A 24,890-nucleotide genomic window follows, 5' to 3' on the forward strand; every position below is an offset into this window, starting at 1 on the left:
CACCGTCCCTGGAATCACCGTGTCTGGATTCACCGTCTCCGGATTCACCGTGTCTGGATTCACCGTCCCCGGATTCACCGTGCCTGGATTCACCGTCCCCGGATTCACCGTGTCTGGATTAACCGACCCCGGATTCACTGTGCCTGGATTCACCGTCTCCGGATTCACCGTGTCTGGATTCACCATCCCCGGATTCACCCTGTCTGGATTCACCGTCCCCGGATTCACCGTCCCTGGATTCACCGTCCCCGGATTCACCGTCCCCGGATTCACCATGCCTGGATTCACCGTCCCCGGATTCACCGTCCCCGGACTCACCGTCCCCGGATTCACCGTCTCCGGATTCACCGTGTCTGGATTCACCGTGTCTGGATTCACCGTCCCCGGATTCACCATCTCCGGATTCACCGTCCCCGGATTCACCGTGTCTGGATTCACCGTCCCCGGATTCACCGTCCCCGGATTCACCATGCCTGGATTCACCGTCCCCGGATTCACCGTCCCCGGACATACCGTCCCCGGATTCACTGTCTCCGGATTCACCGTGTCTGGATTCACCGTGTCTGGATTCACCGTCCCCGGATTCACCATCTCCGGATTCACTGTCCCCGGATTCACCGTGTCTGGATTCACCGTCCCCGGATTCACCGTCCCCGGATTCACCGTCCACGGATTCACCATGCCTGGATTCACCGTGGCTGGACTCACCGTCTCCGGATTCACCGTGTCTGGATTCACCGTGTCTGGATTCACCGTCTCCAGATTCACCGTCCCCGGATTCACCGTGTCTGGATTCACCGTCTCCGGATTCACCGTGTCTGGATTCACCGTCCCTGGATTCACCGTCCCCGGATTCACCGTCCCCGGATTCACCGTCTCCGGATTCACCGTGTCTGGATTCACCGTGTCTGGATTCACCGTGTCTGGATTCACCGTCCCCGGATTCACCGTGTCTGGATTCACCGTCCCCGGATTCACCGTGTCTGGATTCACCGTCCCCGGATTCACCGTGTCTGGATTCACCGTCCCCGGATTCACCATGCCTGGATTCACCGTCCCCGGATTCACCGTCCCCGGATTCACCGTCCCCGGATTCACCATGCCTGGATTCACCATCCCCGGATTCACCGTCCCCGGATTCACCGACCCCGGATTCACCGTGTCTGGATTCACCGTCTCCGGATTCACCGTCCCCGGATACACCGTGTCTGGATTCACCGTCCCCGGATTAACCGTCCCTGGATTCACCGAGCCGGATACACCGTGTCTGGATTCATTGTCCCCGGATTCACCGTGTCTGGATTCACCGTGTCTGGATTCACCATCCCCGGATTCACCGTCCCCGGATTCACCGTGTCTGGATTCACCGTCCCTGGATTCACTGTCCCCGGATTCACCGTGTCTGGATTCACCGTCCCCGGATTCACCGTCTCCGGATTCACCGTGTCTGGATTCACCGTCCCCGGATTCACCGTATCTGGATTCACCGTCCCCGGAATGACCGTCCCCGGATTCACCGTCCCCAGATTCACCGTCCCCGGATTCACCGTGTCTGGATTCACCGTCCCCGGATTCACCGTGTCTGGATTCACTGTCCCTGGATTCACCGTCTCCGGATTCACCGTCCCCAGATACACCGTCTCCGGATTCACCGTCCCCGGATTCACCCTCTCCAGATTCACCGTGTCTGGATTCACCGTGTCTGGATTCACCGTCCCTGGATTCACCGTCTCCGGATTCACCGTCTCCGGATTCACCGTCCCCGGATTCACCATCCCCGGATTCACCGTCTCCGGATTCACCGTCCCCGGATTCACCGTCCCTGGATTCACCGTCCCCGGAATCACCGTGTCTGGATTCACCGTCCCTGGATTCACCGTGTCTGGATTCACCGTCCCTGGATTCACCGTGCCCGGATTCACCGAGCCGGATACACCCTGTCTGGATTCACCGTCCCCGGATTCACCGTCTCCGGATTCACCGTGTCTGGATTCACCGTCCCTGGATTCACTGTCCCCGGATTCACCGTGTCTGGATTCACCGTCCCCGGATTCACCGTCTCCGGATTCACCGTGTCTGGATTCACCGTCCCCGGATTCACCGTGTCTGGATTCACCGTCCCCGGAATGACCGTCCCCGGATTCACCGTCCCCAGATTCACCGTCCCCGGATTCACCGTGTCTGGATTCACCGTCCCCGGATTCACCGTGTCTGGATTCACTGTCCCTGGATTCACAGTCTCCGGATTCACCGTCCCCAGATTCACCGTCTCCGGATTCACCGTCCCCGGATTCACCCTCTCCAGATTCACCGTGTCTGGATTCACCGTGTCTGGATTCACCGTCCCTGGATTCACCGTCTCCGGATTCACCGTCTCCGGATTCACCGTCCCCGGATTCACCATCCCCGGATTCACCGTCTCCGGATTCACCGTCCCCGGATTCACCGTCCCTGGATTCACCGTCCCCGGAATCACCGTGTCTGGATTCACCGTCCCTGGATTCACCGTGTCTGGATTCACCGTCCCTGGATTCACCGTGCCCGGATTCACCGAGCCGGATACACCCTGTCTGGATTCACCGTCCCCGGATTCACCGTCTCCGGATTCACCGTGTCTGGATTCACCGTCCACGGATTCACCGTCTCCTGATTCACCCTGTCTGGATTCACCGTCCCTGGATTCACCGTGCCCGGATTCACCGAGCCGGATACACCCTGTCTGGATTCACCGTCCCCGGATTCACCGTCCCTGGATTCAGCGTGTCTGGATTCACCGTCCCTGGATTCACCGTCCCCGGATTCACCGTCCCCGGATTCACCGTCCCTGGATTCACCGTGTCTGGATTCACCGTCCCTGGATTCACCCTGTCTGGATTCACCGTCTCCGGATTCACCGTCCCTGGATTCACCGTGTCTGGATTCACCGTCTCCGGATTCACCGTGTCTGGATTCACCGTCCCCGGATTCACCGTGCCTGGATTCACCGTCCCCGGATTCACCGTGTCTGGATTAACCGACCTCGGATTCACTGTGCCTGGATTCACCGTCCCCGGATTCACCGTGTCTGCATTCACCGTGTCTGCATTCACCATCCCCGGATTCACCCTGTCTGGATTCACCGTCCCCGGATTCACCGTCCCTGGATTCACCGTCCCCGGATTCACCGTCCCCGGATTCACCATGCCTGGATTCACCGTCCCCGGATTCACCGTCCCCGGACTCACCGTCCCCGGATTCACCGTCTCCGGATTCACCGTGTCTGGATTCACCGTGTCTGGATTCACCGTCCCCGGATTCACCATCTCCGGATTCACCGTGTCTGGATTCACCGTCCCCGGATTCACCGTCCCCGGATTCACCGTCCCCGGATTCACCATGCCTGGATTCACCATCCACGGATTCACCGTCCACGGATTCACCATGCCTGGATTCACCGTGTCTGGACTCACCGTCTCCGGATTCACCCTCTCCAGATTCACCGTCCCTGGATTCACCGTGTCTGGATTCACCGTCCCTGGATTCACCGTCTCCGGATTCACCGTGTCTGGATTCACCGTCCCCGGATTCACCGTCTCCGGATTCACCGTCCCCGGATTCACCGTCCCTGGATTCACCGTCTCCGGATTCACCGTCTCCTGATTCACCCTGTCTGGATTCACCGTCCCTGGATTCATCGTGCCCGGATTCACCGAGCCGGATACACCCTGTCTGGATTCACCGTCCCCGGATTCACCGTCCCTGGATTCAGCGTGTCTGGATTCACCGTCCCTGGATTCACCGTCCCCGGATTCACCGTCCCCGGATTCACCGTCCCTGGATTCACCGTGTCTGGATTCACCGTCCCTGGATTCACCCTGTCTGGATTCACCGTCTCCGGATTCACCGTCCCTGGATTCACCGTGTCTGGATTCACCGTCTCCGGATTCACCGTGTCTGGATTCACCGTCCCCGGATTCACCGTGCCTGGATTCACCGTCCCCGGATTCACCGTGTCTGGATTAACCGACCTCGGATTCACTGTGCCTGGATTCACCGTCCCCGGATTCACCGTGTCTGGATTCACCGTGTCTGCATTCACCATCCCCGGATTCACCCTGTCTGGATTCACCGTCCCCGGATTCACCGTCCCTGGATTCACCGTCCCCGGATTCACCGTCCCCGGATTCACCATGCCTGGATTCACCGTCCCCGGATTCACCGTCCCCGGACTCACCGTCCCCGGATTCACCGTCTCCGGATTCACCGTGTCTGGATTCACCGTGTCTGGATTCACCGTCCCCGGATTCACCATCTCCGGATTCACCGTGTCTGGATTCACCGTCCCCGGATTCACCGTCCCCGGATTCACCGTCCCCGGATTCACCATGCCTGGATTCACCATCCACGGATTCACCGTCCACGGATTCACCATGCCTGGATTCACCGTGTCTGGACTCACCGTCTCCGGATTCACCCTCTCCAGATTCACCGTCCCTGGATTCACCGTGTCTGGATTCACCGTCCCTGGATTCACCGTCTCCGGATTCACCGTGTCTGGATTCACCGTCCCCGGATTCACCGTCTCCGGATTCACCGTCCCCGGATTCACCGTCCCTGGATTCACCGTCTCCGGATTCACCGTCTCCTGATTCACCCTGTCTGGATTCACCGTCCCTGGATTCATCGTGCCCGGATTCACCGAGCCGGATACACCCTGTCTGGATTCACCGTCTCCGGATTCACCGTGTCTGGATTCACCGTCCCCGGATTCACCGTCCCTGGATTCAGCGTGTCTGGATTCACCGTCCCTGGATTCACCGTCCCCGGATTCACCGTCCCCGGATTCACCGTCCCTGGATTCACCGTGTCTGGATTCACCGTCCCTGGATTCACCCTGTCTGGATTCACCGTCTCCGGATTCACCGTCCCTGGATTCACCGTGTCTGGATTCACCGTCCCTGGATTCACCGTCTCCGGATTCACCGTGTCTGGATTCACCGTCCCCGGATTCACCGTGCCTGGATTCACCGTCCCCGGATTCACCGTGCCTGCATTCACCATCCCCGGATTCACCCTGTCTGGATTCACCGACCCCGGATTCACCGTCCCTGGATTCACCGTCCCCGGATTCACCGTCCCCGGATTCACCGTCCCCGGATTCACCATGCCTGGATTCACCGTCCCCGGATTCACCGTCCCCGGACATACCGTCCCCGGATTCACTGTCTCCGGATTCACCGTGTCTGGATTCACCGTGTCTGGATTCACCGTCCCCGGATTCACCATCTCCGGATTCACTGTCCCCGGATTCACCGTGTCTGGATTCACCGTCCCCTGATTCACCGCCTCCGGATTCACCGTCCCCGGATTCACCATGCCTGGATTCACCATCCACGGATTCACCGTCCACGGATTCACCATGCCTGGATTCACCGTGTCTGGACTCACCGTCTCCGGATTCACCGTGTCTGGATTCACCGTGTCTGGATTCACCGTCTCCGGATTCACCGTGTCTGGACTCACCGTCCCCGGATTCACCGTCCCCGGATTCACCGTCTCCGGATTCACCGTGTCTGGATTCACCGTCCCCGGATTCACCGTCCCCGGATTCACCGTGTCTGCATTCACCGTCCCCGGATTCACCGTGTCTGGATTCACCGTCCCCGGATTCACCGTGTCTGGATTCACCGTCCCCGGATTCACCATGCCTGGATTCACCGTCCCCGGATTCACCGTCCCCGGATTCACCGTCCCCGGATTCACCATGCCTGGATTCACCATCCCCGGATTCACCGTCCCCGGATTCACCGTCCCCGGATTCACCATGCCTGGATTCACCATCCCCGGATTCACCGTCCATGGATTCACCGTCCCCGGATTCACCGTCCCTGGATTCACCGTCCCCGGATTCACCGTCTCCGGATTCACCATCCCCGGATTCACCGTGTCTGGATTCACCGTGTCTGGATTCACCGTCCCCGGATTCACCGTCCCCGGATTCACCATGCCTGGATTCACCGTCCCCGGATTCACCGTCCCCGGATTCACCGTCCCCGGATTCACCATGCCTGGATTCACCGTCCCCGGATTCACCGTCCATGGATTCACCGTCCCCGGATTCACCGTCCCTGGATTCACCGTCCCCGGATTCACCGTCTCCGGATTCACCGTCCCCGGATTCACCGTGTCTGGATTCACCGTGTCTGGATTCACCATCCCCGGATTCACCGTCTCCGGATTCACCGTCCCCGGATTCACCGTGTCTGGATTCACCGTCCCCGGATTCACCGTGTCTGGATTCACCGTCCCCGGATTCACCATGCCTGGATTCACCGTCCCCGGATTCACCGTCCCCGGATTCACCATGCCTGGATTCACCATCCCCGGATTCACCGTCCCCGGATTCACCCTGTCTGGATTCACCGTCTCCGGATTCACCGTGTCTGGATTCACCGTCATCGGATTCACCGTCTCCGGATTCACCGTGTCTGGATTCACCGTCCCCGGATTCACCGTCTCCGGATTCACCGTGCCCGGATTCACCAAGCCGGATACACCCTGTCTGGATTCACCATCTCCGGATTCACCGTGTCTGGATTCACCGTCCCCGGATTCACCGTCTCCGGATTCACCGTGTCTGGATTCACCATCCCCGGATTCACCGTCCCTGGATTCACCGTGTCTGGATTCACCATCCCCGGATTCACCGTCCACGGATTCACCGTGTCTGGATTCACCGTCCCCGGATTCACCGTGTCCGGATTCACCGTGTCTGGATTCACTGTCCCCGGATTCACCATCTCCGGATTCACCGTCCCCGGATTCACCGTGTCTGGATTCACCGTCTCCGGATTCACCGTGTCTGGATTCACCGTGTCTGGATTCACCGTCCCCGGATTCACCATCTCCGGATTCACCGTCCCCGGATTCACCGTGTCTGGATTCACCGTCCCCGGACTCACCGTCCCTGGATTCACCGTGTCTGGATTCACCGTCCCTGGATTCACCGTGTCTGGATTCACCGTCCCCGGATTCACCGTCCCTGGATTCACCGTGTCTGGGTTCACCGTCCCTGGATTCACCGCGTCTGGATTCACCCTGTCTGGATTCACCATCTCCGGATTCACCATCCCTGGATTCACCGTCCCTGGATTCACCGGCCCCGGATTCACCGTTTCTGGATTCACCGTCCCCGGATTCACCGTGTCTGGATTCACCGTGTCTGGATTCACCATCCCCGGATTCACCCTGTCTGGATTCACCGTCCCCGGATTCACCGTCCCTGGATTCACCGTCCCCGGATTCACCGTCCCTGGATTCACCGTCCCCCGATTCAGCATGCCTGGATTCACCGTGCCCGGATTCACCGTCCCCGGATTCACCGTCCCCGGATTCACCGTGTCCGGATTCACCGTGTCTGGATTCACCGTGTCCGGATTCACCGTGTCCGGATTCACCGTGTCTGGATTCACCGTCCCCGGATTCACCGTCCCTGGATTCACCGTGTCTGGATTCACCGTCCCTGGATTCACCGTGTCTGGATTCACCGTCCCCGGATTCACCGTCCCTGGATTCACCGTGTCTGGGTTCACCGTCCCTGGATTCACCGTGTCTGGATTCACCCTGTCTGGATTCACCATCTCCGGATTCACCGTCCCTGGATTCACCGTCCCTGGATTCACCGACCCCGGATTCACCGTTTCTGGATTCACCGTCCCCGGATTCACCGTGTCTGGATTCACCGTCCCCGGATTCACCGTGTCTGGATTCACCGTCCCCGGATTCACCGTGTCTGGATTCACCGTCCCCGGATTCACCGTGTCTGGATTCACCATCCCCGGATTCACTGTCCCTGGATTCACCGTCCCCGGATTCACCGTCCCTGGATTCACTGTCCCCCGATTCAGCATGCCTGGATTCACCGTCCCCGGATTCACCGTCCCTGGACTCACCGTCCCCGGATTCACCGTGTCCGGATTCACTGTGTCTGGATTCACCGTGTCCGGATTCACCGTGTCCGGATTCACCGTGTCTGGATTCACCGTCCCCGGATTCACCGTCCCCGGATTCACCATGTCCGGATTCACCGTGTCTGGATTCACCGTGTCTGGATTCACCGTCCCCGGATTCACCGTCTCCGGATTCACCGTCCCCGGATTCACCATGTCTGGATTCACCGTCCCCGGATTCACCGTGTCTGGATTCACCATCCCCGGATTCACCATCCCCGGATTCACCATGCCTGGATTCACCGTCCCCGGATTCACCGTCCCTGGATTCACCGTCCACGGATTCACCATGCCTGGATTCACCGTCTCCGGATTCACCGTGTCTGGATTCACCATGTCTGGATTCACCGTCCCTGGATTCACCGTGTCTGGATTCACCGACCCCGGATTCACCGACCCCGGATTCACCGTCCCCGGATTCACCGTGTCTGGATTCACCGTGTCTGGATTCACCATCCCCGGATTCACAGTGCCTGGATTCGCCGTCCCCGGATTCACCATGCCTGGATTCACCATCCCCGGATTCACCGTCCCCGGACTCACCGTCCCCGGATTCACCGTGTCCGGATTCACCGTGTCTGGATTCACCATCCCCGGATTCACAGTGCCTGGATTCGCCGTCCCCGGATTCACCATGCCTGGATTCACCGTCCCCGGATTCACCGTCCCCGGACTCACCGTCCCTGGATTCACCGTGTCCGGATTCACCGTGTCCGGATTCACCGTGTCTGGATTCACCATCCCCGGATTCACCGTGTCTGGATTCACCGTGTCTGGATTCACCGTCCCTGGATTCACCGTCTCCGGATTCACCATCTCCGGATTCACCGTGTCTGGATTCACCATCCCCGGATTCACCGTCTCCGGATTCACCGTCCCCGGATTCACCGTCCCTGGATTCACCGTCCCTGGATTCACCGTCTCCGGATTCACCGTCTCCTGATTCACCCTGTCTGGATTCACCGTCCCTGGATTCACCCTGTCTGGATTCACCGTCTCCGGATTCACCGTCCCTGGATTCACCGTGTCTGGATTCACCGTCTCCGGATTCACCGTCTCCTGATTCACCCTGTCTGGATTCACCGTCCCTGGATTCACCGTCTCCTGATTCACCGTCTCCTGATTCACCCTGTCTGGATTCACCGTCCCTGGATTCACCGTGCCCGGATTCACCGAGCCGGATATACCCTATCTGGATTCACCGTCCCCGGATTCACCGTCCCTGGATTCACCGTCCCTGGATTCACCGTCCCCGGATTCACCGTCCCCGGATTCACCGTCCCCGGATTCACCGTGTCTGGATTCACCGTCCCTGGATTCACCCTGTCTGGATTCACCGTCTCCGGATTCACCGTCCCTGGAATCACCGTGTCTGGATTCACCGTCTCCGGATTCACCGTGTCTGGATTCACCGTCCCCGGATTCACCGTGCCTGGATTCACCGTCCCCGGATTCACCGTGTCTGGATTAACCGACCCCGGATTCACTGTGCCTGGATTCACCGTCTCCGGATTCACCGTGTCTGGATTCACCATCCCCGGATTCACCCTGTCTGGATTCACCGTCCCCGGATTCACCGTCCCTGGATTCACCGTCCCCGGATTCACCGTCCCCGGATTCACCATGCCTGGATTCACCGTCCCCGGATTCACCGTCCCCGGACTCACCGTCCCCGGATTCACCGTCTCCGGATTCACCGTGTCTGGATTCACCGTGTCTGGATTCACCGTCCCCGGATTCACCATCTCCGGATTCACCGTCCCCGGATTCACCGTGTCTGGATTCACCGTCCCCGGATTCACCGTCCCCGGATTCACCATGCCTGGATTCACCGTCCCCGGATTCACCGTCCCCGGACATACCGTCCCCGGATTCACTGTCTCCGGATTCACCGTGTCTGGATTCACCGTGTCTGGATTCACCGTCCCCGGATTCACCATCTCCGGATTCACTGTCCCCGGATTCACCGTGTCTGGATTCACCGTCCCCGGATTCACCGTCCCCGGATTCACCGTCCACGGATTCACCATGCCTGGATTCACCGTGGCTGGACTCACCGTCTCCGGATTCACCGTGTCTGGATTCACCGTGTCTGGATTCACCGTCGCCGGATTCACCGTCCCCGGATTCACCGTGTCTGGATTCACCGTCTCCGGATTCACCGTGTCTGGATTCACCGTCCCTGGATTCACCGTCCCCGGATTCACCGTCCCCGGATTCACCGTCTCCGGATTCACCGTGTCTGGATTCACCGTGTCTGGATTCACCGTGTCTGGATTCACCGTCCCCGGATTCACCGTGTCTGGATTCACCGTCCCCGGATTCACCCTGTCTGGATTCACCGTCCCCGGATTCACCGTGTCTGGATTCACCGTCCCCGGATTCACCATGCCTGGATTCACCGTCCCCGGATTCACCGTCCCCGGATTCACCGTCCCCGGATTCACCATGCCTGGATTCACCATCCCCGGATTCACCGTCCCCGGATTCACCGACCCCGGATTCACCGTGTCTGGATTCACCGTCTCCGGATTCACCGTCCCCGGATACACCGTGTCTGGATTCACCGTCCCCGGATTAACCGTCCCTGGATTCACCGAGCCGGATACACCGTGTCTGGATTCATTGTCCCCGGATTCACCGTGTCTGGATTCACCGTGTCTGGATTCACCATCCCCGGATTCACCGTCCCCGGATTCACCGTGTCTGGATTCACCGTCCCCGGATTCACCGTGTCTGGATTCACCGTCCCCGGATTCACCGTGTCTGGATTCACCGTCCCCGGATTCACCATGCCTGGATTCACCGTCCCCGGATTCACCGTCCCCGGATTCACCGTCCCCGGATTCACCATGCCTGGATTCACCATCCCCGGATTCACCGTCCCCGGATTCACCGACCCCGGATTCACCGTGTCTGGATTCACCATCTCCGGATTCACCGTCCCCGGATACACCGTGTCTGGATTCACCGTCCCCGGATTAACCGTCCCTGGATTCACCGAGCCGGATACACCGTGTCTGGATTCATTGTCCCCGGATTCACCGTGTCTGGATTCACCGTGTCTGGATTCACCATCCCCGGATTCACCGTCCCCGGATTCACCGTGTCTGGATTCACCGTCCCTGGATTCACTGTCCCCGGATTCACCGTGTCTGGATTCACCGTCCCCGGATTCACCGTCTCCGGATTCACCGTGTCTGGATTCACCGTCCCCGGATTCACCGTGTCTGGATTCACCGTCCCCGGAATGACCGTCCCCGGATTCACCGTCCCCAGATTCACCGTCCCCGGATTCACCGTGTCTGGATTCACCGTCCCCGGATTCACCGTGTCTGGATTCACTGTCCCTGGATTCACCGTCTCCGGATTCACCGTCCCCAGATTCACCGTCCCCGGATTCACTGTCCCCGGATTCACCGTGTCTGGATTCACTGTCCCTGGATTCACCGTCTCCGGATTCACCGTCCCCGGATTCACCCTCTCCAGATTCACCGTGTCTGGATTCACCGTCCCTGGATTCACCGTCCCTGGATTCACCGTCTCCGGATTCACCGTCTCCGGATTCACCGTCCCCGGATTCACCATCCCCGGATTCACCGTCTCCGGATTCACCGTCCCCGGATTCACCGTCCCTGGATTCACCGTCCCCGGAATCACCGTGTCTGGATTCACCGTCCCTGGATTCACCGTGTCTGGATTCACCGTCCCTGGATTCACCGTGCCCGGATTCACCGAGCCGGATACACCCTGTCTGGATTCACCGTCCCCGGATTCACCGTCTCCGGATTCACCGTGTCTGGATTCACCGTCCACGGATTCACCGTCTCCTGATTCACCCTGTCTGGATTCACCGTCCCTGGATTCACCGTGCCCGGATTCACCGAGCCGGATACACCCTGTCTGGATTCACCGTCCCCGGATTCACCGTCCCTGGATTCAGCGTGTCTGGATTCACCGTGTCTGGATTCACCGTCCCTGGATTCACCATCCCCGGATTCACCGTCTCCGGATTCACCGTCCCTGGATTCACCGTGTCTGGATTCACCGTCTCCGGATTCACCGTGTCTGGATTCACCGTCCCCGGATTCACCGTGCCTGGATTCACCGTCCCTGGATTCACCGTGTCTGGATTAACCGACCTCGGATTCACTGTGCCTGGATTCACCGTCCCCGGATTCACCGTGTCTGGATTCACCGTGTCTGCATTCACCATCCCCGGATTCACCCTGTCTGGATTCACCGTCCCCGGATTCACCGTCCCTGGATTCACCGTCCCCGGATTCACCGTCCCCGGATTCACCATGCCTGGATTCACCGTCCCCGGATTCACCGTCCCCGGACTCACCGTCCCCGGATTCACCGTCTCCGGATTCACCGTGTCCGGATTCACCGTGTCTGGATTCACCGTCCCCGGATTCACCATCTCCAGATTCACCGTGTCTGGATTCACCGTCCCCGGATTCACCGTCCCCGGATTCACCGTCCCCGGATTCACCATGCCTGGATTCACCATCCACGGATTCACCGTCCACGGATTCACCATGCCTGGATTCACCGTGTCTGGACTCACCGTCTCCGGATTCACCCTCTCCAGATTCACCGTCCCTGGATTCACCGTGTCTGGATTCACCGTCCCTGGATTCACCGTCTCCGGATTCACCGTGTCTGGATTCACCGTCCCCGGATTCACCGTCTCCGGATTCACCGTCCCCGGATTCACCGTCCCTGGATTCACCGTCTCCGGATTCACCGTGTCTGGATTCACCGTCCCCGGATTCACCGTCTCCTGATTCACCCTGTCTGGATTCACCGTCCCTGGATTCATCATGCCCGGATTCACCGAGCCGGATACACCCTGTCTGGATTCACCGTCTCCGGATTCACCGTGTCTGGATTCACCGTCCCCGGATTCACCGTCCCTGGATTCAGCGTGTCTGGATTCACCGTCCCTGGATTCACCGTCCCCGGATTCACCGTCCCCGGATTCACCGTCCCTGGATTCACCGTGTCTGGATTCACCGTCCCTGGATTCACCCTGTCTGGATTCACCGTCTCCGGATTCACCGTCCCTGGATTCACCGTGTCTGGATTCACCGTCCCTGGATTCACCGTCTCCGGATTCACCGTGTCTGGATTCACCGTCCCCGGATTCACCGTGCCTGGATTCACCGTCCCCGGATTCACCGTGCCTGCATTCACCATCCCCGGATTCACCCTGTCTGGATTCACCGACCCCGGATTCACCATCCCTGGATTCACCGTCCCCGGATTCACCGTCCCCGGATTCACCGTCCCCGGATTCACCATGCCTGGATTCACCGTCCCCGGATTCACCGTCCCCGGACATACCGTCCCCGGATTCACTGTCTCCGGATTCACCGTGTCTGGATTCACCATGTCTAGATTCACCGTCCCCGGATTCACCATCTCCGGATTCACTGTCCCCGGATTCACCGTGTCTGGATTCACCGTCCCCTGATTCACCGCCTCCGGATTCACCGTCCCCGGATTCACCATGCCTGGATTCACCATCCACGGATTCACCGTCCACGGATTCACCATGCCTGGATTCACCGTGTCTGGACTCACCGTCTCCGGATTCACCGTGTCTGGATTCACCGTGTCTGGATTCACCGTCCCCGGATTCACCATGCCTGGATTCACCGTCCCCGGATTCACCGTCCATGGATTCACCGTCCCCGGATTCACCGTCCCTGGATTCACCGTCCCCGGATTCACCGTCTCCGGATTCACCGTCCCCGGATTCACCGTGTCTGGATTCACCGTGTCTGGATTCACCATCCCCGGATTCACCGTCTCCGGATTCACCGTCCCCGGATTCACCGTGTCTGGATTCACCGTCCCCGGATTCACCGTGTCTGGATTCACCGTCCCCGGATTCACCATGCCTGGATTCACCGTCCCCGGATTCACCGTCCCCGGATTCACCGTCCCCGGATTCACCGTCTCCGGATTCACCGTGTCTGGATTCACCGTCATCGGATTCACCGTCTCCGGATTCACCGTGTCTGGATTCACCGTCCCCGGATTCACCGTCTCCGGATTTACCGTGCCCGGATTCACCAAGCCGGATACACCCTGTCTGGATTCACCATCTCCGGATTCACCGTGTCTGGATTCACCGTCCCCGGATTCACCGTCTCCGGATTCACCGTGTCTGGATTCACCATCCCCGGATTCACCGTGTCCGGATTCACCGTGTCTGGATTCACTGTCCCCGGATTCACCATCTCCGGATTCACCGTCCCCGGATTCACCGTGTCTGGATTCACCGTCTCCGGATTCACCGTGTCTGGATTCACCGTGTCTGGATTCACCGTCCCCGGATTCACCATCTCCGGATTCACCGTCCCCGGATTCACCGTGTCTGGATTCACCGTCTCCAGATTCACCGTGTCTGGATTCACCGTCCCCGGACTCACCGTCCCTGGATTCACCGTGTCTGGATTCACCGTCCCTGGATTCACCGTGTCTGGATTCACCGTCCCCGGATTCACCGTCCCTGGATTCACCGTGTCTGGGTTCACCGTCCCTGGATTCACCGCGTCTGGATTCACCCTGTCTGGATTCACCATCTCCGGATTCACCATCCCTGGATTCACCGTCCCTGGATTCACCGTCCCCGGATTCACCGTCCCCGGATTCACCGTCCCCGGATTCACCATGCCTGGATTCACCATCCCCGGATTCACCGTCCATGGATTCACCGTCCCCGGATTCACCGTCCCTGGATTCACCATCCCCGGATTCACCGTCTCCGGATTCACCATCCCCGGATTCACCGTGTCTGGATTCACCGTGTCTGGATTCACCGTCCCCGGATTCACCGCCCCCGGATTCACCGTCCCTGGATTCACCGTGTCTGGATTCACCGTCCCTGGATTCACCGTGTCTGGATTCACCGTCCCCGGATTCACCGTCCCTGGATTCACCGTGTCTGGGTTCACCGTCCCTGGATTCACCGCGTCTGGATTCACCCTGTCTGGATTCACCATCTCCGGATTCACCATCCCTGGATTCACCGTCCCTGGATTCACCGGCCCCGGATTCACCGTTTCTGGATTCACCGTCCCCGGATTCACCGTGTCTGGATTCACCGTGTCTGGATTCACCATCCCCGGATTCACCCTGTCTGGATTCACCGTCCCCGGATTCACCGTCCCTGGATTCACCGTCCTCGGATTCACCGTCCCTGGATTCACCGTCCCCCGATTCAGCATGCCTGGATTCACCGTGCCCGGATTCACCGTCCCCGGACTCACCGTCCCCGGATTCACCGTGTCCGGATTCACCGTGTCTGGATTCACCGTGTCCGGATTCACCGTGTCCGGATTCACCGTGTCTGGATTCACCGTCCCCGGATTCACCGTCCCTGGATTCACCGTCCCTGGATTCACCGTGTCTGGATTCACCGTCCCCGGATTCACCGTCCCTGGATTCACCGACCCCGGATTCACCGTTTCTGGATTCACCGTCCCCGGATTCACCGTGTCTGGATTCACCGTCCCCGGATTCACCGTGTCTGGATTCACCGTGTCTGGATTCACCATCCCCGGATTCACTGTCCCTGGATTCACCGTCCCCGGATTCACCGTCCCTGGATTCACCGTCCCCCGATTCAGCATGCCTGGATTCACCGTCCCCGGATTCACCGTCCCTGGACTCACCGTCCCCGGATTCACCGTGTCCGGATTCACCGTGTCTGGATTCACCGTGTCCGGATTCACCGTGTCCGGATTCACCGTGTCTGGATTCACCGTCCCCGGATTCACCGTCCCCGGATTCACCATGTCCGGATTCACCGTGTCTGGATTCACCGTGTCTGGATTCACCGTCCCCGGATTCACCGTCTCCGGATTCACCGTCCCCGGATTCACCATGTCTGGATTCACCGTCCCCGGATTCACCGTGTCTGGATTCACCATCCCCGGATTCACCATCCCCGGATTCACCATGCCTGGATTCGCCGTCCCCGGATTCACCGTCCCTGGATTCACCGTCCACGGATTCACCATGCCTGGATTCACCGTCTCCGGATTCACCGTGTCTGGATTCACCATGTCTGGATTCACCGTCCCTGGATTCACCGTGTCTGGATTCACCGTGTCTGGATTCACCGTCCCCGGATTCACCGTGTCTGGATTCACCATCCCCGGATTCACCATCCCCGGATTCACCATGCCTGGATTCACCGACCCCGGATTCACCTACCCCGGATTCACCGTCTCCGGATTCACCGTGTCTGGATTCACCGTGTCTGGATTCACCATCCCCGGATTCACAGTGCCTGGATTCGCCGTCCCCGGATTCACCATGCCTGGATTCACCGTCCCCGGATTCACCGTCCCCGGACTCACCGTCCCCGGATTCACCGTCCCCGGATTCACCGTGTCTGGATTCACCGTGTCTGGATTCACCGTCCCTGGATTCACCGTCTCCGGATTCACCATCTCCGGATTCACCGTGTCTGGATTCACCATCCCCGGATTCACCGTCTCCGGATTCACCGTCCCCGGATTCACCGTCCCTGGATTCACCGTCCCTGGATTCACCGTCTCCGGATTCACCGTCTCCTGATTCACCCTGTCTGGATTCACCGTCCCTGGATTCACCCTGTCTGGATTCACCGTCTCCGGATTCACCGTCCCTGGATTCACCGTGTCTGGATTCACCGTCTCCGGATTCACCGTCCCTGGATTCACCGTGTCTGGATTCACCGTCTCCTGATTCACCCTGTCTGGATTCACCGTCCCTGGATTCACCGTCTCCTGATTCACCCTGTCTGGATTCACCGTCCCTGGATTCACCGTCTCCTGATTCACCGTCTCCTGATTCACCCTGTCTGGATTCACCGTCCCTGGATTCACCGTGCCCGGATTCACCGAGCCGGATATACCCTATCTGGATTCACCGTCCCCGGATTCACCGTCCCTGGATTCACCGTCCCTGGATTCACCGTCCCCGGATTCACCGTCCCCGGATTCACCGTGTCTGGATTCACCGTCCCCGGACTCACCGTCCCTGGATTCACCGTGTCTGGATTCACCGTCCCTGGATTCACCGTGTCTGGATTCACCGTCCCCGGATTCACCGTCCCTGGATTCACCGTGTCTGGGTTCACCGTCCCTGGATTCACCGCGTCTGGATTCACCCTGTCTGGATTCACCATCTCCGGATTCACCATCCCTGGATTCACCGTCCCTGGATTCACCGGCCCCGGATTCACCGTTTCTGGATTCACCGTCCCCGGATTCACCGTGTCTGGATTCACCGTGTCTGGATTCACCATCCCCGGATTCACCCTGTCTGGATTCACCGTCCCCGGATTCACCGTCCCTGGATTCACCGTCCCCGGATTCACCGTCCCTGGATTCACCGTCCCCCGATTCAGCATGCCTGGATTCACCGTGCCCGGATTCACCGTCCCCGGACTCACCGTCCCCGGATTCACCGTGTCCGGATTCACCGTGTCTGGATTCACCGTGTCCGGATTCACCGTGTCCGGATTCACCGTGTCTGGATTCACCGTCCCCGGATTCACCGTCCCTGGATTCACCGTGTCTGGATTCACCGTCCCTGGATTCACCGTGTCTGGATTCACCGTCCCCGGATTCACCGTCCCCGGATTCACCGTGTCCGGATTCACCGTGTCTGGATTCACCGTGTCCGGATTCACCGTGTCCGGATTCACCGTGTCTGGATTCACCGTCCCCGGATTCACCGTGTCTGGATTCACCGTGTCTGGATTCACCATCCCCGGATTCACTGTCCCTGGATTCACCGTCCCCGGATTCACCGTCCCTGGATTCACCGTCCCCCGATTCAGCATGCCTGGATTCACCGTCCCCGGATTCACCGTCCCTGAACTCACCGTCCCCGCATTCACCGTGTCCGGATTCACCGTGTCTGGATTCACCGTGTCCGGATTCACCGTGTCCGGATTCACCGTGTCTGGATTCACCGTCCCCGGATTCACCATGTCCGGATTCACCGTGTCTGGATTCACCGTGTCTGGATTCACCGTCCCCGGATTCACCGTCTCCGGATTCACCGTCCCCGGATTCACCATGTCTGGATTCACCGTCCCCGGATTCACCGTGTCTGGATTCACCATCCCCGGATTCACCATCCCCGGATTCACCATGCCTGGATTCACCGACCCCGGATTCACCGTCCCCGGATTCACCGTCCCCGGATTCACCGTGTCTGGATTCACCGTGTCTGGATTCACCATCCCCGGATTCACAGTGCCTGGATTCGCCGTCCCCGGAATCACCGTGTCTGGATTCACCGTCCCTGGATTCACCGTGTCTGGATTCACCGTCCCTGGATTCACCGTGCCCGGATTCACCGAGCCGGATACACCCTGTCTGGATTCACCGTCCCCGGATTCACCGTGTCTGGATTCACTGTCCCTGGATTCACCGTCTCCGGATTCACCGTCCCCAGATTCACCGTCCCCGGATTCACTGTCCCCGGATTCACCGTGTCTGGATTCACTGTCCCTGGATTCACCGTCTCCGGATTCACCGTCCCCGGATTCACCCTCTCCAGATTCACCGTGTCTGGATTCACCGTCCCTGGATTCACCGTCCCTGGATTCACCGTCTCCGGATTCACCGTCTCCGGATTCACCGTCCCCGGATTCACCATCCCCGGATTCACCGTCTCCGGATTCACCGTCCCCGGATTCACCGTCCCTGGATTCACCGTCCCCGGAATCACCGTGTCTGGATTCACCGTCCCTGGATTCACCGTGTCTGGATTCACCGTCCCTGGATTCACCGTGCCCGGATTCACCGAGCCGGATACACCCTGTCTGGATTCACCGTCCCCGGATTCACCGTCTCCGGATTCACCGTGTCTGGATTCACCGTCCACGGATTCACCGTCTCCTGATTCACCCTGTCTGGATTCACCGTCCCTGGATTCACCGTGCCCGGATTCACCGAGCCGGATACACCCTGTCTGGATTCACCGTCCCCGGATTCACCGTCCCTGGATTCAGCGTGTCTGGATTCACCGTCCCTGGATTCACCGTCCCCGGATTCACCGTCCCCGGATTCACCGTCCCTGGATTCACCGTGTCTGGATTCACCGTCCCTGGATTCACCATCCCCGGATTCACCGTCTCCGGATTCACCGTCCCTGGATTCACCGTGTCTGGATTCACCGTCTCCGGATTCACCGTGTCTGGATTCACCGTCCCCGGATTCACCGTGCCTGGATTCACCGTCCCTGGATTCACCGTGTCTGGATTAACCGACCTCGGATTCACTGTGCCTGGATTCACCGTCCCCGGATTCACCGTGTCTGGATTCACCGTGTCTGCATTCACCATCCCCGGATTCACCCTGTCTGGATTCACCGTCCCCGGATTCACCGTCCCTGGATTCACCGTCCCCGGATTCACCGTCCCCGGATTCACCATGCCTGGATTCACCGTCCCCGGATTCACCGTCCCCGGATTCACCGTCTCCGGATTCACCGTGTCCGGATTCACCGTGTCTGGATTCACCGTCCCCGGATTCACCATCTCCGGATTCACCGTGTCTGGATTCACCGTCCCCGGATTCACCGTCCCCGGATTCACCGTCCCCGGATTCACCATGCCTGGATTCACCATCCACGGATTCACCGTCCACGGATTCACCATGCCTGGATTCACCGTGTCTGGACTCACCGTCTCCGGATTCACCCTCTCCAGATTCACCGTCCCTGGATTCACCGTGTCTGGATTCACCGTCCCTGGATTCACCGTCTCCGGATTCACCGTGTCTGGATTCACCGTCCCCGGATTCACCGTCTCCGGATTCACCGTCCCCGGATTCACCGTCCCTGGATTCACCGTCTCCGGATTCACCGTGTCTGGATTCACCGTCCCCGGATTCACCGTCTCCTGATTCACCCTGTCTGGATTCACCGTCCCTGGATTCATCATGCCCGGATTCACCGAGCCGGATACACCCTGTCTGGATTCACCGTCTCCGGATTCACCGTGTCTGGATTCACCGTCCCCGGATTCACCGTCCCTGGATTCAGCGTGTCTGGATTCACCGTCCCTGGATTCACCGTCCCCGGATTCACCGTCCCCGGATTCACCGTCCCTGGATTCACCGTGTCTGGATTCACCGTCCCTGGATTCACCCTGTCTGGATTCACCGTCTCCGGATTCACCGTCCCTGGATTCACCGTGTCTGGATTCACCGTCCCTGGATTCACCGTCTCCGGATTCACCGTGTCTGGATTCACCGTCCCCGGATTCACCGTGCCTGGATTCACCGTCCCCGGATTCACCGTGCCTGCATTCACCATCCCCGGATTCACCCTGTCTGGATTCACCGACCCCGGATTCACCATCCCTGGATTCACCGTCCCCGGATTCACCGTCCCCGGATTCACCGTCCCCGGATTCACCATGCCTGGATTCACCGTCCCCGGATTCACCGTCCCCGGACATACCGTCCCCGGATTCACTGTCTCCGGATTCACCGTGTCTGGATTCACCATGTCTAGATTCACCGTCCCCGGATTCACCATCTCCGGATTCACCGTCCCCGGATTCACCATGCCTGGATTCACCATCCACGGATTCACCGTCCACGGATTCACCATGCCTGGATTCACCGTGTCTGGACTCACCGTCTCCGGATTCACCGTGTCTGGATTCACCGTGTCTGGATTCACCGTCTCCGGATTCACCGTGTCTGGACTCACCGTCCCCGGATTCACCGTCCCCGGATTCACCGTCTCCGGATTCACCGTGTCTGGATTCACCGTCCCCGGATTCACCGTCCCCGGATTCACCGTGTCTGGATTCACCGTCCCCGGATTCACCGTGTCTGGATTCACCGTCCCCGGATTCACCGTGTCTGGATTCACCGTCCCCGGATTCACCATGCCTGGATTCACCGTCCCCGGATTCACCGTCCCCGGATTCACCGTCCCCGGATTCACCATGCCTGGATTCACCATCCCCGGATTCACCGTCCATGGATTCACCGTCCCCGGATTCACCGTCCCTGGATTCACCGTCCCCGGATTCACCGTCTCCGGATTCACCATCCCCGGATTCACCGTGTCTGGATTCACCGTGTCTGGATTCACCGTCCCCGGATTCACCGTCCCCGGATTCACCATGCCTGGATTCACCGTCCCCGGATTCACCGTCCCCGGATTCACCGTCCCCGGATTCACCATGCCTGGATTCACCGTCCCCGGATTCACCGTCCATGGATTCACCGTCCCCGGATTCACCGTCCCTGGATTCACCGTCCCCGGATTCACCGTCTCCAGATTCACCGTCCCCGGATTCACCGTGTCTGGATTCACCGTGTCTGGATTCACCATCCCCGGATTCACCGTCTCCGGATTCACCGTCCCCGGATTCACCGTGTCTGGATTCACCGTCCCCGGATTCACCGTGTCTGGATTCACCGTCCCCGGATTCACCATGCCTGGATTCACCGTCCCCGGATTCACCGTCCCCGGATTCACCGTCCCCGGATTCACCATGCCTGGATTCACCATCCCCGGATTCACCGTCCCCGGATTCACCCTGTCTGGATTCACCGTCTCCGGATTCACCGTGTCTGGATTCACCGTCATCGGATTCACCGTCTCCGGATTCACCGTGTCTGGATTCACCGTCCCCGGATTCACCGTCTCCGGATTTACCGTGCCCGGATTCACCAATCCGGATACACCCTGTCTGGATTCACCATCTCCGGATTCACCGTGTCTGGATTCACCGTCCCCGGATTCACCATCTCCGGATTCACCGTGTCTGGATTCACCATCCCCGGATTCACCGTGTCCGGATTCACCGTGTCTGGATTCACTGTCCCCGGATTCACCATCTCCGGATTCACCGTCCCCGGATTCACCGTGTCTGGATTCACCGTCTCCGGATTCACCGTGTCTGGATTCACCGTGTCTGGATTCACCGTCCCCGGATTCACCATCTCCGGATTCACCGTCCCCGGATTCACCGTGTCTGGATTCACCGTCTCCAGATTCACCGTGTCTGGATTCACCGTCCCCGGACTCACCGTCCCTGGATTCACCGTGTCTGGATTCACCGTCCCTGGATTCACCGTGTCTGGATTCACCGTCCCCGGATTCACCGTCCCTGGATTCACCGTGTCTGGGTTCACCGTCCCTGGATTCACCGTCCCCGGATTCACCGTCTCCGGATTCACCATCCCCGGATTCACCGTGTCTGGATTCACCGTGTCTGGATTCACCGTCCCCGGATTCACCGTCCCCGGATTCACCGTCCCTGGATTCACCGTGTCTGGATTCACCGTCCCTGGATTCACCGTGTCTGGATTCACCGTCCCCGGATTCACCGTCCCTGGATTCACCGTGTCTGGGTTCACCGTCCCTGGATTCACCGCGTCTGGATTCACCCTGTCTGGATTCACCATCTCCGGATTCACCATCCCTGGATTCACCGTCCCTGGATTCACCGGCCCCGGATTCACCGTTTCTGGATTCACCGTCCCCGGATTCACCGTGTCTGGATTCACCGTGTCTGGATTCACCATCCCCGGATTCACCCTGTCTGGATTCACCGTCCCCGGATTCACCGTCCCTGGATTCACCGTCCTCGGATTCACCGTCCCTGGATTCACCGTCCCCCGATTCAGCATGCCTGGATTCACCGTGCCCGGATTCACCGTCCCCGGACTCACCGTCCCCGGATTCACCGTGTCCGGATTCACCGTGTCTGGATTCACCGTGTCCGGATTCACCGTGTCCGGATTCACCGTGTCTGGATTCACCGTCCCCGGATTCACCGTCCCTGGATTCACCGTCCCTGGATTCACCGTGTCTGGATTCACCGTCCCCGGATTCACCGTCCCTGGATTCACCGACCCCGGATTCACCGTTTCTGGATTCACCGTCCCCGGATTCACCGTGTCTGGATTCACCGTCCCCGGATTCACCGTGTCTGGATTCACCGTGTCTGGATTCACCATCCCCGGATTCACTGTCCCTGGATTCACCGTCCCCGGATTCACCGTCCCTGGATTCACCGTCCCCCGATTCAGCATGCCTGGATTCACCGTCCCCGGATTCACCGTCCCTGGACTCACCGTCCCCGGATTCATCGTGTCCGGATTCACCGTGTCTGGATTCACCGTGTCTGGATTCACCGTCCCTGGATTCACCGTCTCCGGATTCACCATCTCCGGATTCACCGTGTCTGGATTCACCATCCCCGGATTCACCGTCTCCGGATTCACCGTCCCCGGATTCACCGTCCCTGGATTCACCGTCCCTGGATTCACCGTCTCCGGATTCACCGTCTCCTGATTCACCCTGTCTGGATTCACCGTCCCTGGATTCACCCTGTCTGGATTCACCGTCTCCGGATTCACCGTCCCTGGATTCACCGTGTCTGGATTCACCGTCTCCGGATTCACCGTCTCCTGATTCACCCTGTCTGGATTCACCGTCCCTGGATTCACCGTCTCCTGATTCACCCTGTCTGGATTCACCGTCCCTGGATTCACCGTCTCCTGATTCACCGTCTCCTGATTCACCCTGTCTGGATTCACCGTCCCTGGATTCACCGTCCCTGGATTCACCGTCCCTGGATTCACCGTCCCCGGATTCACCGTGTCTGGATTCACCGTCCCCGGATTCACCGTCCCCGGATTCACCGTCCCCGGATTCACCGTGTCTGGATTCACCGTCCCCGGACTCACCGTCCCTGGATTCACCGTGTCTGGATTCACCGTCCCTGGATTCACCGTGTCTGGATTCACCGTCCCCGGATTCACCGTCCCTGGATTCACCGTGTCTGGGTTCACCGTCCCTGGATTCACCGCGTCTGGATTCACCCTGTCTGGATTCACCATCTCCGGATTCACCATCCCTGGATTCACCGTCCCTGGATTCACCGGCCCCGGATTCACCGTTTCTGGATTCACCGTCCCCGGATTCACCGTGTCTGGATTCACCGTGTCTGGATTCACCATCCCCGGATTCACCCTGTCTGGATTCACCGTCCCCGGATTCACCGTCCCTGGATTCACCGTCCCCGGATTCACCGTCCCTGGATTCACCGTCCCCCGATTCAGCATGCCTGGATTCACCGTGCCCGGATTCACCGTCCCCGGACTCACCGTCCCCGGATTCACCGTGTCCGGATTCACCGTGTCTGGATTCACCGTGTCCGGATTCACCGTGTCCGGATTCACCGTGTCTGGATTCACCGTCCCCGGATTCACCGTCCCTGGATTCACCGTGTCTGGATTCACCGTCCCTGGATTCACCGTGTCTGGATTCACCGTCCCCGGATTCACCGTCCCCGGATTCACCGTGTCCGGATTCACCGTGTCTGGATTCACCGTGTCCGGATTCACCGTGTCCGGATTCACCGTGTCTGGATTCACCGTCCCCGGATTCACCGTGTCTGGATTCACCGTGTCTGGATTCACCATCCCCGGATTCACTGTCCCTGGATTCACCGTCCCCGGATTCACCGTCCCTGGATTCACCGTCCCCCGATTCAGCATGCCTGGATTCACCGTCCCCGGATTCACCGTCCCTGGACTCACCGTCCCCGCATTCACCGTGTCCGGATTCACCGTGTCTGGATTCACCGTGTCCGGATTCACCGTGTCCGGATTCACCGTGTCTGGATTCACCGTCCCCGGATTCACCGTCCCCGGATTCACCATGTCCGGATTCACCGTGTCTGGATTCACCGTGTCTGGATTCACCGTCCCCGGATTCACCGTCTCCGGATTCACCGTCCCCGGATTCACCATGTCTGGATTCACCGTCCCCGGATTCACCGTGTCTGGATTCACCATCCCCGGATTCACCATCCCCGGATTCACCATGCCTGGATTCACCGACCCC

Source organism: Pristiophorus japonicus, unplaced genomic scaffold (genome assembly GCF_044704955.1).
Source record: "Pristiophorus japonicus isolate sPriJap1 unplaced genomic scaffold, sPriJap1.hap1 HAP1_SCAFFOLD_748, whole genome shotgun sequence".
Lineage (NCBI taxonomy): Eukaryota > Metazoa > Chordata > Chondrichthyes > Pristiophoridae > Pristiophorus > Pristiophorus japonicus.